General features: G+C 39.0%; 1 protein-coding gene across 1 annotated transcript in view; it reads right to left on the minus strand.

Annotated features, from left to right (window-relative positions):
- KCNK2 (potassium two pore domain channel subfamily K member 2) overlaps positions 1 to 13,542 on the minus strand; it is a 208,097-nt gene that overhangs the window by 193,353 nt on the left and 1,202 nt on the right. The window lies entirely within an intron of this gene.

Below are 13,542 nucleotides of genomic sequence, written 5' to 3' on the forward strand. Positions count from 1 at the left end.
TTTGCTTGTTAATTGACTGTATACTCCAATACAAAATAAAAAGTTTAAAAAAAAACATTAAAGGTGGGGAAATCATGATGTATGAAATTCAAGGTTTATTCTTTTCTATTTCAGAGAACGTAAAGATAATCTGGGCTGGGAAAAGGAGACAAATAGCAGAGAGAGAAAGTGAGATTAGATGCTCTTGAATCCTTGGGAAGGGGCCCTGTACCCTCCCCCAACACTAGACCAAGTCAGCCACGGGGAGAATCCACCTCCTCAGATGGATTTGGGGAATCCCACAGGAGCCTGCAACCTGAAACTCACTTCGCAGATTCCAGTAAGCAGCACATTTCTTTAAAATACATTATGCCATGCTTGGCATGGCAGCATTTGAGTAGCAAAGGCTGCGTTAAGGTTTCCAGAAAAGGATGAACATGGCATCAGAGAGCCCCGTGGACCCAGAATGGCATAAGGGAATGGCCACACATTTCCCGTGTCTCCTGAGATGGGCTGAGAAATTGCCAAAGCAGATTTGATGAGTTCTGATGTTTAGGACAAGGAGGATACAACTTTTGAGGACTCAATAATCAGATATGGCACAATCTTGCCAGTGCTACCAAGAGAGATGACAAGATATCCATGCCAAGGACTTAGACTGCTGAAATCTGCCAAATTCAGGATTTGAGAAGATCCTGAATTGACTGAAAAGACCCTGAAACAACGGGAGAAACTCCAAATTAACCCAAGATTAAATTTCTCTCAAATAAAACAGGGAATGTAAACTAAAAGTTAAGTTCACTTTAAAGGAAAATCAAATCATATTTCTTAAACATGCAAATTTATAGGTTGAAAATCATAAGCACTTCACATGACTACCTCAAGCATAATTTTCTCACTGTCCAAACAAAGATGACAATTACCATAAAGTTTTAAAAATGTTGTTAATATCCAATACCCAGCTATCATCTATCAATGAAAACATACACTCTGTGATTTTTTAAAATTAGATCATTTGAAGCTGTTGAAATGACTAAATCTTCTCTTCACTATTGAAATGGATTTGATTATTAGAGTTAGGCAGACCAGGAGTCTTATAAGTGAAATTAAGAGATGATAACCTATGTATGACATTTTAGTTAAAGGTTTTTTAATCCTAATTATTTGTCTGAGTATATGTGATCGGAGGGCTTCGCAGACAGTACTCATGGTAAAGAACCCCACTGCTAATCCAGGAGACATAAGAGACGGGAGTTCTATCCCTGGTTTTGGAAGACCCCCTGGAGAAGGGCATGGCAACCCACTCCAGTATTCATGCCTGGAGAACTCCCATGGACAGAGGAACCTGGCAGGCTACAGTCCATGGGGTCACAAAGAGTCTGACATGACTGAAGTGAGTTAGCACTCACGTACCCATATGATGGGAACAAAGAATAAAGTATAAAGGGAACTTTCTAGAATTCCCACATTCAAATGATTACCATCTCGAAACAATCACACTGGAAAACCATTGACATCTAAAGTATTGATGCTGAAAATATTCTTGGAATCCCTCTTTTGAAGTTGGCTTCTGAGATGGTATACAAGCCCCACAAGAAAATAGGTGCTGTCACTCAAGAAAGATAGACATTCAAGAAAGGTAGTCTAGAAGTCTTTATAATCAGACTTTATCTTTGACTATTAATAATATTTCCAAGCTTGATACACTTACCCAATAAATTGGTCCCAAACAGTTTTAATGGAGTTCACAGCATAAAACTATCCTCAAAGAAGGCCCCACTGAAAATATCCAAAGCATCACACTTCTGAAGGACAGCTAATGAGCTACCAAAGGATTGCCACAAATGATGAAAGATGCACGCCCATTCAATAAGGGAGGAAAGACAGTTAATACTATGAACTTTGACCAAGTGATCTATGATGAGTCATGAACTAAATCCTCTTAACATTTTTTTTTCTTTTTAAAAAGCAAAACAACAATATCACATCAAAGAAAGGGAGAAAAGCATAACAGAGGCAAACCAGCTGGAGCATTCTCCAAGGAACACAACCAAGCGTTCTGAAAAACCGACAATGCAAAAAGAGATGACCTTAAGCATCTTTAAAATAAGTCTCTCTGAAAAGCATTGAAACGTGTATTACCATATGTGAAATAGCTCTCCAGTCCAGGTTCGATGCATGAGACAGGGTGCTCAGGGCTGGTGCACTGGGATGACCCTGAGGGATGGGATGGGGAGGGAGGTGGGAGGGGGCTTCAGGATGGGGGACACATGTACACCTGTGGCTGATTCATGTCAATGTACGGCAAAAACCACCACAATATTGTAAAGTAGTTAGCCTCCAATTAAAAAATAAATTAAATTAAATTAAAAAATAAATAAATAAGTCCCTCTGACAGTCTTCCTTCCTTGCCCCCTAAAAGAATTGTGGGTGGTGTGTCCGAATGTTGCCAATGCTCAATCTCTAATTCCAACCATATAGGAGATGAATTAAATGAAATATGTTCCAAAGGAAAATTTTAAGTATTATGTTAATATTCATGAGCAGAGTGAGTTTTTAATATTTAACAAACATTAATGCATCAGAGGGCTTCCCTGGCAGTCCAGTGACTGAGACTCCATTATTCCAGTTCAGGGGGAGCAGGGTTGATACCTGATCGGGGAACTAAGATCCCACTTGCCAAGATGTGCAGCCAAAAAAAAAAAGAATGCATCAGCATTGACCAATGAAAACAGATATGCAACTAACAGACACGAGCCACTTACAACAGACACTATCACTGCTGTTGTTTAGTCACTATGTCTTGTCCAACTCTTGAGACTCCATAGACTGTAGCCTGCCGGGCTCCTCTATCTATGGGATTTGCCAGGCAAGAATACTGCAGTGGGTTGCCATTTCCTTCTTCAAGGGATCTTTCCAACCCAGGGATCAAACCTGTGTCTCCTGAATTTCAGGCGGATTCTTTACCACTGGTCCACCAGGGAAGCCAGATGCTATCATACTGGACATATTTGAGCACTGCTCATGGCTGCTTCTTAATGGGAGAAAGAGACCCTTTTCACATAGAGGTAGGTGTTTTTTGTGTGTGTGAACTTAATATGCAACACAACATCTCTAATTGCAACCTATCTTTTCAAGTCTGTTTTTTTGCTTCAGAAAAGGTAAAAAACACATTGTACAAGTAGGTAGTTTTATCTGTTCATAAGATTTTAAAAGTAAGATGATATTACTCTATCAAACAGAAAAGGGCCTCCTAATTTATTTCCTTTTTCTTGAAATTGAAGTACAGTTGATGTGCTATATTATATGTTATAGGTATATAACATAGTGATTAGGAATTTTTAGAAGTTATACTCCACTTAGAGTGACTATAAAATATGTGCTATTTCCTGTTCTGTACAGTGTATCCTTGTAGCTTATTTTATACCTAACAGTTTGCACCTCTTACTCTCCTACCCCTATATTGCTCTTCCCCCCTTCTCTCTTCCCATTGTGTTTGTTTCTTCTTTATTCTCTATATTTGTGTTTGCTTCTTTTTTATTATCAAAATTGCTTGGAGTCTAAGTTTTATTGGAGAAAACTATACTATGATCAGTTGTTGATAATAGTGGAATAAGGATAAAAAAGCTCATTTTATCATATCAATACTTAGGGCTTCCCTGGTGGTTCAGACAGTAAAGAATCTACTTAGGATGGTATGGTTTTAGTGAAAGTTTACACACATAAAATAATGGGGCAAAATGGAAAGTCCAGAAAAAGACCTACAAAAATATAGTCAATTGAATTTTAATAAAAGTGCAAAGGCAATTCTGTGGATAAAAGGTAAGTCTTTTTCACAAATGGTGCTGAAACAATTGGATGTGTGTGTGCTAAGTCACTTCAGTTGTATCAGAGTCTTATGCGATTTTATAACCCACCAGGCTTTTCTGTCCATGGGATACTTCAGGCAAGAATAGTGGAGTGGGTTGCCATGCCCTCCTCCAGGAGATCTTTCAGACCCAGGGATCAAGCCCATGTCTTTTATATTTCCTGCATTGGCAGGTGGGTTTTTTACCATTAGTGCTACCTGGGAAGCCCAAAACAATTGGAAATTCATATGCAAAATTATATGCCTCAACCCACACTTCATATCCTATTTAAATAATTAGTTTATAGTGGATCATGGGTCTATAATTTATAATTCATAAAATTATAAATCTTTTGATAAAACACAGGAGAGAATGTTCATGTGTTTGGGTTGCGAAGAATTCTTATGAATAACATTAGCAACTTGATCTATAAGAAAATAATAGACTGATTATATTGCATCATAACTAAAATCACCTTCTCTATAAAAGATGGTTAAGAAAGTAAAAAATAAACTACAGACAATATCTTCAAATCACGAATCCAACAAAGGATTTATACCATAAGTTAAAGAACTCTCAAAGTAACAATAAGAAAACAAATGTTGTTCAGTCACCCAGTCATGTCTGAGTCTTTGTGACCCCATGAACTGCAGCACTGCAGTCCTCCCTGTCCCTCACCACCTCCCAGAGTTTGCCCAAATTCATGTTCATTGCATCGGTGATGCCATCCAGCCATGTTATCCTCTGACACCCTCTTCTCCTTCTGCCCTCAATCTTTCCCAGCATCAGGGACTTTTCCAATGAGTCATCTATTCACATTCGATGACCAAAATTCTGGAGCTTCAGGTTCAGCATCAGTCCTTCCAGTGAATATTCAGGGTTAATATCTCTTATGATAGACTGGTTTGATGTCCTTGCTGTCCAAGGGACTTTCAGTCTTCTCCAGCACCACAGTTCAAAGGCATCAATTCTTTGGCCTTCTGCCCTCTTTACTGTTCAACTCACAACTGTACATGACCACTGGGAAGATCATAGCCTTGACTATGCAGACCTTTGTTGGCAGGGTAACATCTCTGCTTTTCAACACACTGTCTAGATTTGTCATCACTTTCCTGCCAAGAAGCAATTGTCTTCTGATTTCATCACTGCTGTCCCCGTCTGCAGTGATTTTGGAGCCCAAGAAGAGGAAATCTGTCACTTGGTTCAATTCAGTCGCTTAGTCGTGTCTGACTCTTTGTGACCCCATGGACTGCAGCATGCCAGGCTTCCCTGTCCATCACCAGCTCCCAGAGCTTGCTCAAATTCATGTCCATCGAGTCAGTGATGCCATCCAACCATCTCATCTTCTGTCATCCTCTTCTCCTGCCTTCAATCTTTCCCAGCACCAGAATCTTTTCTAGAGAATCAGTTCCTCATATCAGGTGGCCATTCCCATGAACAGTATAAAATCTGTCACTATTTCCACCTTTTCCCCTTCTATATGCCATGCAGTAATGGGTCTGGATGCCATGATTTTAGTTTTTTTTAATATTGAGTCTTAAGCCAGCTCTTTCACTCTTCTCCTTCACCCTCATCAAGAGGCTCTTTAATTCCTCTTCACTTTCTGCCATTAGAGTGGTATCATTCACATATCTGAGGGTGTTGATGTTTCTCCTGCCTATCTTGATTCCAGCTAGTAACTTATTCAGCCCAGAATGTCAGGATGTGCTCAGCACATAGGTTAAACAAACAGGGTGACAGCAGATGGCCCTATCATACTCCTTTCTCAGTCTTGGACCAATCAATTGTTCCATACCGGGTTCTAACTGTTGCTTCTTGGCCCACATACTGGTTTCTCAGGAGACAGGTAAGGTGGTCTGGTATTCCCATCTCTCTAAGAGCTTTCCACAGTTTGTCGTTATCCACACAGTCAAAGGCTTTAATGTAGTCGATGAAACAGAGAGAGATGTTTTTCTGAAATTCCTTTGCTTTCTCTATAATCCAACGAATGCTGGCAATTTGATCTCTAGTTCCTCTTCCTTTTCTAAACCCAGTTTGGAAAAATGGAAGTTCTTGGTTCACATAATGCTGAAGCCTAGCACACAAGATTTCAAGCATGACCTTACTAGCACAGGAGGTGAGTACAATTGTCCGACGGTTAGCACATTCTTTGATACTACCCTTCTTGGGAATTGGGATGAGGATTGACCTTTTCCAGTCCTGTGGCCACTGCTGGGTCTTCCAGATTTCCTGACATAATGAGTGCAAAACTTTGATGGGATAATCCACTAGAAATGTGAAAAGTTCTGCTGGAATTTCATTGCATCCACTAGCTTTATTAACAACAGTGCCTTTTAAGGCCAACTTAACTTTGCACTCCAGAATGTCTGGATCTGGGTAACTAACCACACCATCATAATAATCCAGTTCACTAAGATCTTTTTAATACAGTTCCCCCATGTATTCTTACCATCTCTTCTTGATCTCTGCAGTGTCTACTAGGTCTCTACCATTTTTATCCTTTACTGTGCCCATCTTCGGGTGGAATGCTCCCTTGATATTTCCAGTTTTCCTGATGAGAGCTCTAGTCTTTCCCCTTTTGCTGTTTTCTTCTATTATTAAGCATTGTTGAAGATGGCCTTCTTGTCTCTTCTAGCTATTTCTTGGAACTCTGCATTTAATTGGATGTACCTTTCCCTCTCTCCTTTGCTTTTCACTTCTCTTCATTAGTCTGCTATTTGTAAAGACTCCTCAGATAACCACTTTGCCTTCTTGCTTTTATTTTTCTTTGGGGTGGTTTTGCTCACCACCTCCTGTACAATATTATGGACCTCTGTCTACAGTTCTTCAGGCACACTGTTAACTAGATCTAGTCCCTTAAATCTATTTTTTACCTCTACTGCGAATTCATACAGGATTTGACTTAAATCATACCTGGCTGGCATATTGTTTTTCCTGATTTTCTTTAGTTTAAGCCTGAATTTTGCTATGAAAAGCTGATGATCTGAGCCACAGTCATCTCCAGGTCTTGTTTTTGCCGACTATATACAGCTTCTCCATCTTTGGCTACAAAGAATGTAAACAATTTGATTTCGGTATTGACCACTTGGTGACGTCCATATGTAAAGTTGTCTCTTGTGTTGCTGAGAAATGGTATTTGCTATATGACTAGTGCATTCTCTTGGCAGGATTCAGTTAGCCTTTGCCCTGCTTCATTTAGCTCTCCAAAGCCAAACTTGCCTGCTACTCCAGGTATATCAGGACTTCCTACTTTTGCATTCCAGTCCCTGACGATGAATAGAAAATCTTTTTTAGGTGTTAGTTCTAGGAAGTCTCCTAGGTCTTCATAGAACTGATCAGTTTCAGCTTCTTCAGCATGGGCAATAGAAGCATAGACTTGGAGTCAACATACTGTGATGCTGAATAGCTTGCCTTGGAAATGAACCGAGATCATTGTGTCATTTTTGAGGTTGCGCCCAAGTACTGTATTTTGGACTCTTTTGTTGATTATGAGGGCTACTCCATTTCTCCTATGGGATTCTCGTCCACGGTAGTAGATATAATGGTCATCTGAATTCAATTCGCCCATTCCCGTCTACTTTAGTTCACTGATTCCTAGGATGTTGACGTTTATTCTTACCATCTCCTGCTTTACCGCATCCAGTTTTCTCTGATTCATGGCCCTGCATTCCAGGTTCCTACACAATACTGTTCTTTGCCTCATTGGATTTTACTTTCATCACCAGAAAACAATTATCTAGTAAAAAATGGACAAGAGGTTTGAACAAACATTTCACCAAAAAAGATATTTAGGTCACAAATCAGCATGTGAAAAACTGCTCACCACCTTAAAGTCGTAGTGAGATGCCATCACACGCTTCTTTTTCTTCTTTTTGAGACGAATAAAACCATTTGTGAACAGGGCACAATTTTGGGGTGGTAAGCTCGATAGAGAGGATAAGAAATAAAAAGAACAAAACAGACAATAAAACTGACCAGTGATGCCAAGCGCTGACGAGGAGGCAGAGAAACCAGAACTCTTACATTTTGTTGGTGGGAATGAAAATTGGTAAAGTCGGTTTGGAAAACAGTTTGGCAGTTTCTTATAAACTTAGATGCACACTTACCATATTAGCTGCAACCTCATTCTTAGGAATTCATTTACCCTAGAAAAATGAAAACACATTCACACAAAACCCTGTGTTGACAGTGCATCATGTTTACAACAGCATTGTTTATAATCATCAAAAACTAGAAATAGTCTGAGGGTTCTACATTGGTGAATAAATCAACAAACTCTGGCACAATAAAATACTGCTAGGCAGTAAGAAGAAACAAACTATTGACAGACACAGATGAATCACGATTGCATTCTGCTAAGTGAAAGATACCAGACTCAAAAGGTTGCAAACTGTATTATTTCACTTATATGATTTTCTGGAAAAGGGGAAAACCAGACTCAAAAGGTTGCAAACTGTATTATTTCACTTATATGATTTTCTGGAAAAGGGGAAAACCAGACTCAAAAGGTTGCAAACTGTATTATTTCACTTGTATGACTTTCTGGAAACGGCAAAACTATAGAGACTAAAACGGAAAAGTGTCCCCAGGAGTTGGGGATGGGGAGGTTTTTACTACAAACTGGCAGCATGAGGGAATATTTTGGCAATGAAGGAGCTGTTCTTTATCTTGATTGTGGTGATGGTTACAAGACTCTATATATTTGTCAGAACTCACAGATATATGCACAGAAATATCAGTTAATTTTATATTATGTACATTGTTTAGTAATCTAAGACATATAAACAATATAAAAATCTTGTTTTTTGTGAGCAGACTATCTTAAATGGACAGGTGAGAATCCCGTGAAGTGAAATGTTAGTCGCTCAATCATGTCCGACTCTGCGACCCCATGAACTATAGCCCAGCAGGCTCCTCTGTCCATGGGATTCTCTAGGCAAGAATACTGGAGTGGGTAGCCATTCCCTTCCCGGGGGATTTTTCTGACCCAGGGATTGATCCAGGTCTCCTGCACTGCAAGCGGATTCTTTACCATCTGAGCTACAAGGGAGGACCTAACGAATCTTGTACCATTCTCCAAAAAACAAAAAACAACAAAAAAACTTCAAAGCATAAAGAAAGAAAAGCAAGAACTTTTTCAGGATTGCACTACTCGGAACTCTTAAAATGTCAAGGTGTGAAAAGTTTACTGTCTGCTTTTATACATGACTGTTCAATTCAGCTTGACCTGTCACCTTGGATTTCAAAAGAACAAAAACAGCATAATGGAAACAAAACACTTTGGCATCTTGCTATTTAATGACCTGTAATTGCACCTCCATTAGCTCTGCTGCACCAAGTCTAATCTGAGAGGCTGTTTCCGTCACAGGAGAAAGGAGTAATAAGGATGCTGCTCTCTGAGCCATTTTCACGCAGATCAAGGTTTTCTCGAAGCTTCAATCTATTCAATTCAAAATGTGCCTAAGCCCTCGGTTCCAAAGTTTCCTCTTGAAGGCAACATTTTTCATAAAATGTCATCAACCAGAAGTATTATACAGAACATGTGGCAACGTTAAGCTTTTAAATGAAAAGAAAATTAAGAACTGAGCTAACACAATATTGTACAAAAGGGGTTGCTGTTAAGAAAAAAAATCAATGCATTTCATTTCAAAATACCTAGTGGATAACTTGTGTAAGATATATGGACCTTGCTGCTGTATAGTTTTCTGGTTTTCTCTTGTATCTGTACACTGTGGTTCTTGCCGGCTAAAATCTTCAGTCACACCAAGAAAGGCTTCTGATTATTAGACACAAATCAACACATATAACCATACCCAGAGTCTCTGTATCTATGCCTATAAGATGTAGTTTATCAACCTTTGACCTTTGTATATATGCATAAATATATATATGCTTATTTGTTTATATAGCATATAAATGAAAAACTATAAGATATATAAAATTACCCAGATCCATATCATTTTAGATAAAGAAGATGGCCAAGAGCATTGACTGTGGCCTTGACTCCTTTGTAAAACAAAGAGCAAGTCTCAACAACTTTACTCTCTAGAAGTGTCTAGGATAATACTGATAGTAGAGGATCCAGAGAACTCCAACAGCACAGATTTTCTGCATGCCTAACTGGGGTTGAACCTAGTTTCAGTATCTCTTTTTGTGTGCCTGATTGGTTGGGCCTCCATAGAAGGCACCAAACATGGTAAATTTTAATTACTGCTCAAGTTTAAGGGTCCTACTAAGGTATGAGATAAGCAGATGAGTCTCATTATCTAGATAAAAATCAGAGATAGTCATAAAACCATTAGATAAATTATACTAGGTGAAAAATCTTATTTCATATTTAATCTCCTCAGACAATTCTGCCTAATCTCTGAACTATTATTCATATTGTGCAGTAAGTAAAGTAAATGTAGCATCCCTCTCTACTTCAAAGATGAGAAAAAATGAAGTTATATATGTAGAAACATTTTTAAAAGAAAATGGCACTAAACAGATGCAAGATAATATTTTCTTTAATAGCTACTAATGACACTCTCCTTAATACATAGTAACTCTCTATATGGGCTTCTCAGATGGTGCAGCTGGTTAAGAATCCACCTGCCAATGCAGGAGACTTAAGAGACGCGGGTTCGATCCCTGGGCCAGGAAGATCCCCAGAAGTAGGTAATGACAACCCACTCCAGTACTCTTGCCCGAAGAATCCCATGGACAGAGGAACCTGGGGGCTACAGTCCATTGGGTTGCAGTCAGACACAACTGAGCATGTCCACGCACACTCGCAACTTTCCAGAAAGTAAATCTATCAGCTAGATTGTTATTTCATATCTGTGATGTGTAAACATTGCTTAGGCTAGTTTAAGCACTAGTATAAGAATGACGGTTCTGCCAAGTGCTTTGCACTTATGCTGGTAACAAATGGACACAATAAATTAAATCATCAAAATATACCATCCCCTTAAAACTTGTACTTTTGTAGACACCATAGGAAGATGTCATAGGAAAAATTTTGAAGATGAACATTTTATGTCCTTAAACTCTCCAAAACTGATTCCCCTGAGAATGACCTTGTTGGCTACGGTGGGTTTCCTAAAGTGGTTAAAAACAGGAAAGAGGAAATTCATTAGCCAAGGCCAACCCAGTGTTTACAGTATCTTAGTCATTGAAGACTGCAGAATAGTCAATCAGATTAATTTAGACCACCTAACACATCAAAATCAGTCCTGAATATTCATTGGAAGGACTGATGCTGGAGCTGAAACCCCAATACTTTGGCCACCTGATGCAAAGAACTGACTCTATGGAAAAGACCATGATGCTGAGAAAGATCAAGACAGATGAGAAGGGGACGACAGAGGATGAGATGGTTGGATGGCATTACCAGCTTGATGGACATAAGTCTGAGTAAACTCTGGGAGTTGATGATGGACAGAAAAGTCTGGTGTGCTGCAGTCCATGGGGTCGCAAAGAGTCAGACATGACTGAGCGACTGAACTTAACACATCAAGAACATCACAAAACCCCTTTTTTACTTTCAAATCATACATTCTGATTGCCTTATTCTTTTACTACACTTGTAATAGCTTTGCTTTACAATTTTCTTATGAGGCACCCACTAGGTGGAGAATAGATAATTCTACTGAGTCACATCTTCAAATAGCATTTTAGCGCAAGCAAGGAATTTACATTATTTTAAACATCTAAGGACTCCCCTGATGGCTCAGACGGTAAAGCGTCTGTCTACAATGCGGGAGACCCAGGTTCGGTCCCTGGGTCGGGAAGATCCCCTGGAGAAGGAAATGGCAGCCCACTCCAGTACTCTTGCCTGGAAAATCCCATGGACGGAGGAGCCTGGTAGGCTGCAGTCCATGGGGTCACTACGAGTCGGACACGACTGAGCGACTTCACTCACTCACTCAAACATCTAAGGCGTCCCAGGAGGCGCTAGTGGTAAAGATCCTGCCTGCCAATGCAGAAGATATAAGAGAGGCTGGTTGCATCCTTGGGTGGGGAAGATCCCCTGGAGGAGCGCATGGCAATCCACTCAGTATTCTTGCCTGGAGAATCCTACAGACCAGAGGAACCTGGCAGGCTGCAGGTCATAGGATTTTACAGAGTCGGAACTCGACTGAAGCGACTTGGCATCACCATGCAAATATCTAGAATTACTAGAATGAGAAAACTAGAAAGATCTCCAAAGCTCATGTAGTTTAACCATCTTACCAGGCCAAGCAGTTGACATAAATTATCTCACTTAATATTTACAATAATTCTAAAAGGGAATTATTAACCCCATTTCTGCATGGGAAACCAGACATTTAGAGTTTAAGTAATTTGCTCAAGGTCACACAGTTTATAAATGAGAAATCTGGAATTCCAATGCACATTTGTCTGATTCAAAATATTTTCTTTTCCCTCCACGTTAAACCTCCTCATCTACCAGTAGTAGGAGTGGCAAGGAGTTTATTCCTCCTAATACAGCAAATCTTAAACAGTTCAGCAATAGATGTTTCTGATGTCAAACAACTAACTAGGAAAGATTATACTATGCCATAAAAATTCAAATTATTATTTGTTATCAATAACTATATTCTGATCAGTACTGGTGGGGGCGGGGGGGGGACACATCCTATACCTATATTTTCCTTTTGAAGATAATCCTCAAAATCAGTCTACCATACATTGGCTTTCAGATTGTAATCAGATCCCTTTCTGTTCCTTAAAAATGAAGGCTTAAGACTCCTCCAATGTTGTATCATTTCTTGACTGAGGTCTCAGAATCCTGCCTAATAAATCTGGGTGAATTTAATGTGAAAAAATGCTCATGCAGACAGTATCAGCCAACCTTTTAATTCTTAAAAGAACTTCTAAATGATTCCTATAGAATATCTTGTTCTAATTATAGTTACATTCCTGATAGATATGCCTGGATAAATTACTTGTAAAATACATAGAAAGTAGGAGACTAAACAGTTATTGGGATAATTTACACTTATCTAAATGTTATATATGATTATTCAAAAATCTTTTAGCTTGATGACAGTTGTTGCTTAGTTACAGCTTCCATCATCTCCTACTCAAAGGTTCCCATCACTTCTAGTAAGACACAACAAAATCATGTGTATAGCATTCTTATTTCCTACTTGTGGTAGTAGAAGGACATGTGTTAGTTTGATAAATATCTATAGCAAATGACCTAGGAAAAAATTGAGGTACTAGAAAAGTGTTATCTGGCATTATATGAGATAGAGATGACATCTATAATGAATTTCCATTACCTCTCCAGCACTCTCTCACTCTATGGCTTTCTCCATATTTTCTGCTTCTCTTCTTTCACTCCAGAAACACTTGGCTTGACTCCAAGAATCTCTTCATCTACTCACCTCTCAGTTTATTTTCATGTCCCTTATACCTAAAAAATGATCTTCCCATTTGAGGATTTGGCCAACGTCCTGACCTACCCATCAATCCTCAGCAGAGGGGGCTCCAAAATTGCTAATTCCAAGTCTCAGTGCCACAAACTAGCTCCTGGAAATTACATACTAATTGGAACTAAACTGATATTTTATATACTGAATTGCTCCAGAAGCATTATGTTACCCCTTCAGATAAACAATGTTACACAAACAACCAGGAATAGAAATCCATTCAAAATTTTATTTTTAAAGCAATTCCTTATTGAAAACAGCAAAACAATGTAACACCATTATTCTACAGTTCT

Source organism: Cervus elaphus, chromosome 14 (genome assembly GCF_910594005.1).
Source record: "Cervus elaphus chromosome 14, mCerEla1.1, whole genome shotgun sequence".
In the NCBI taxonomy this organism is placed as follows: Eukaryota; Metazoa; Chordata; class Mammalia; order Artiodactyla; family Cervidae; genus Cervus; species Cervus elaphus.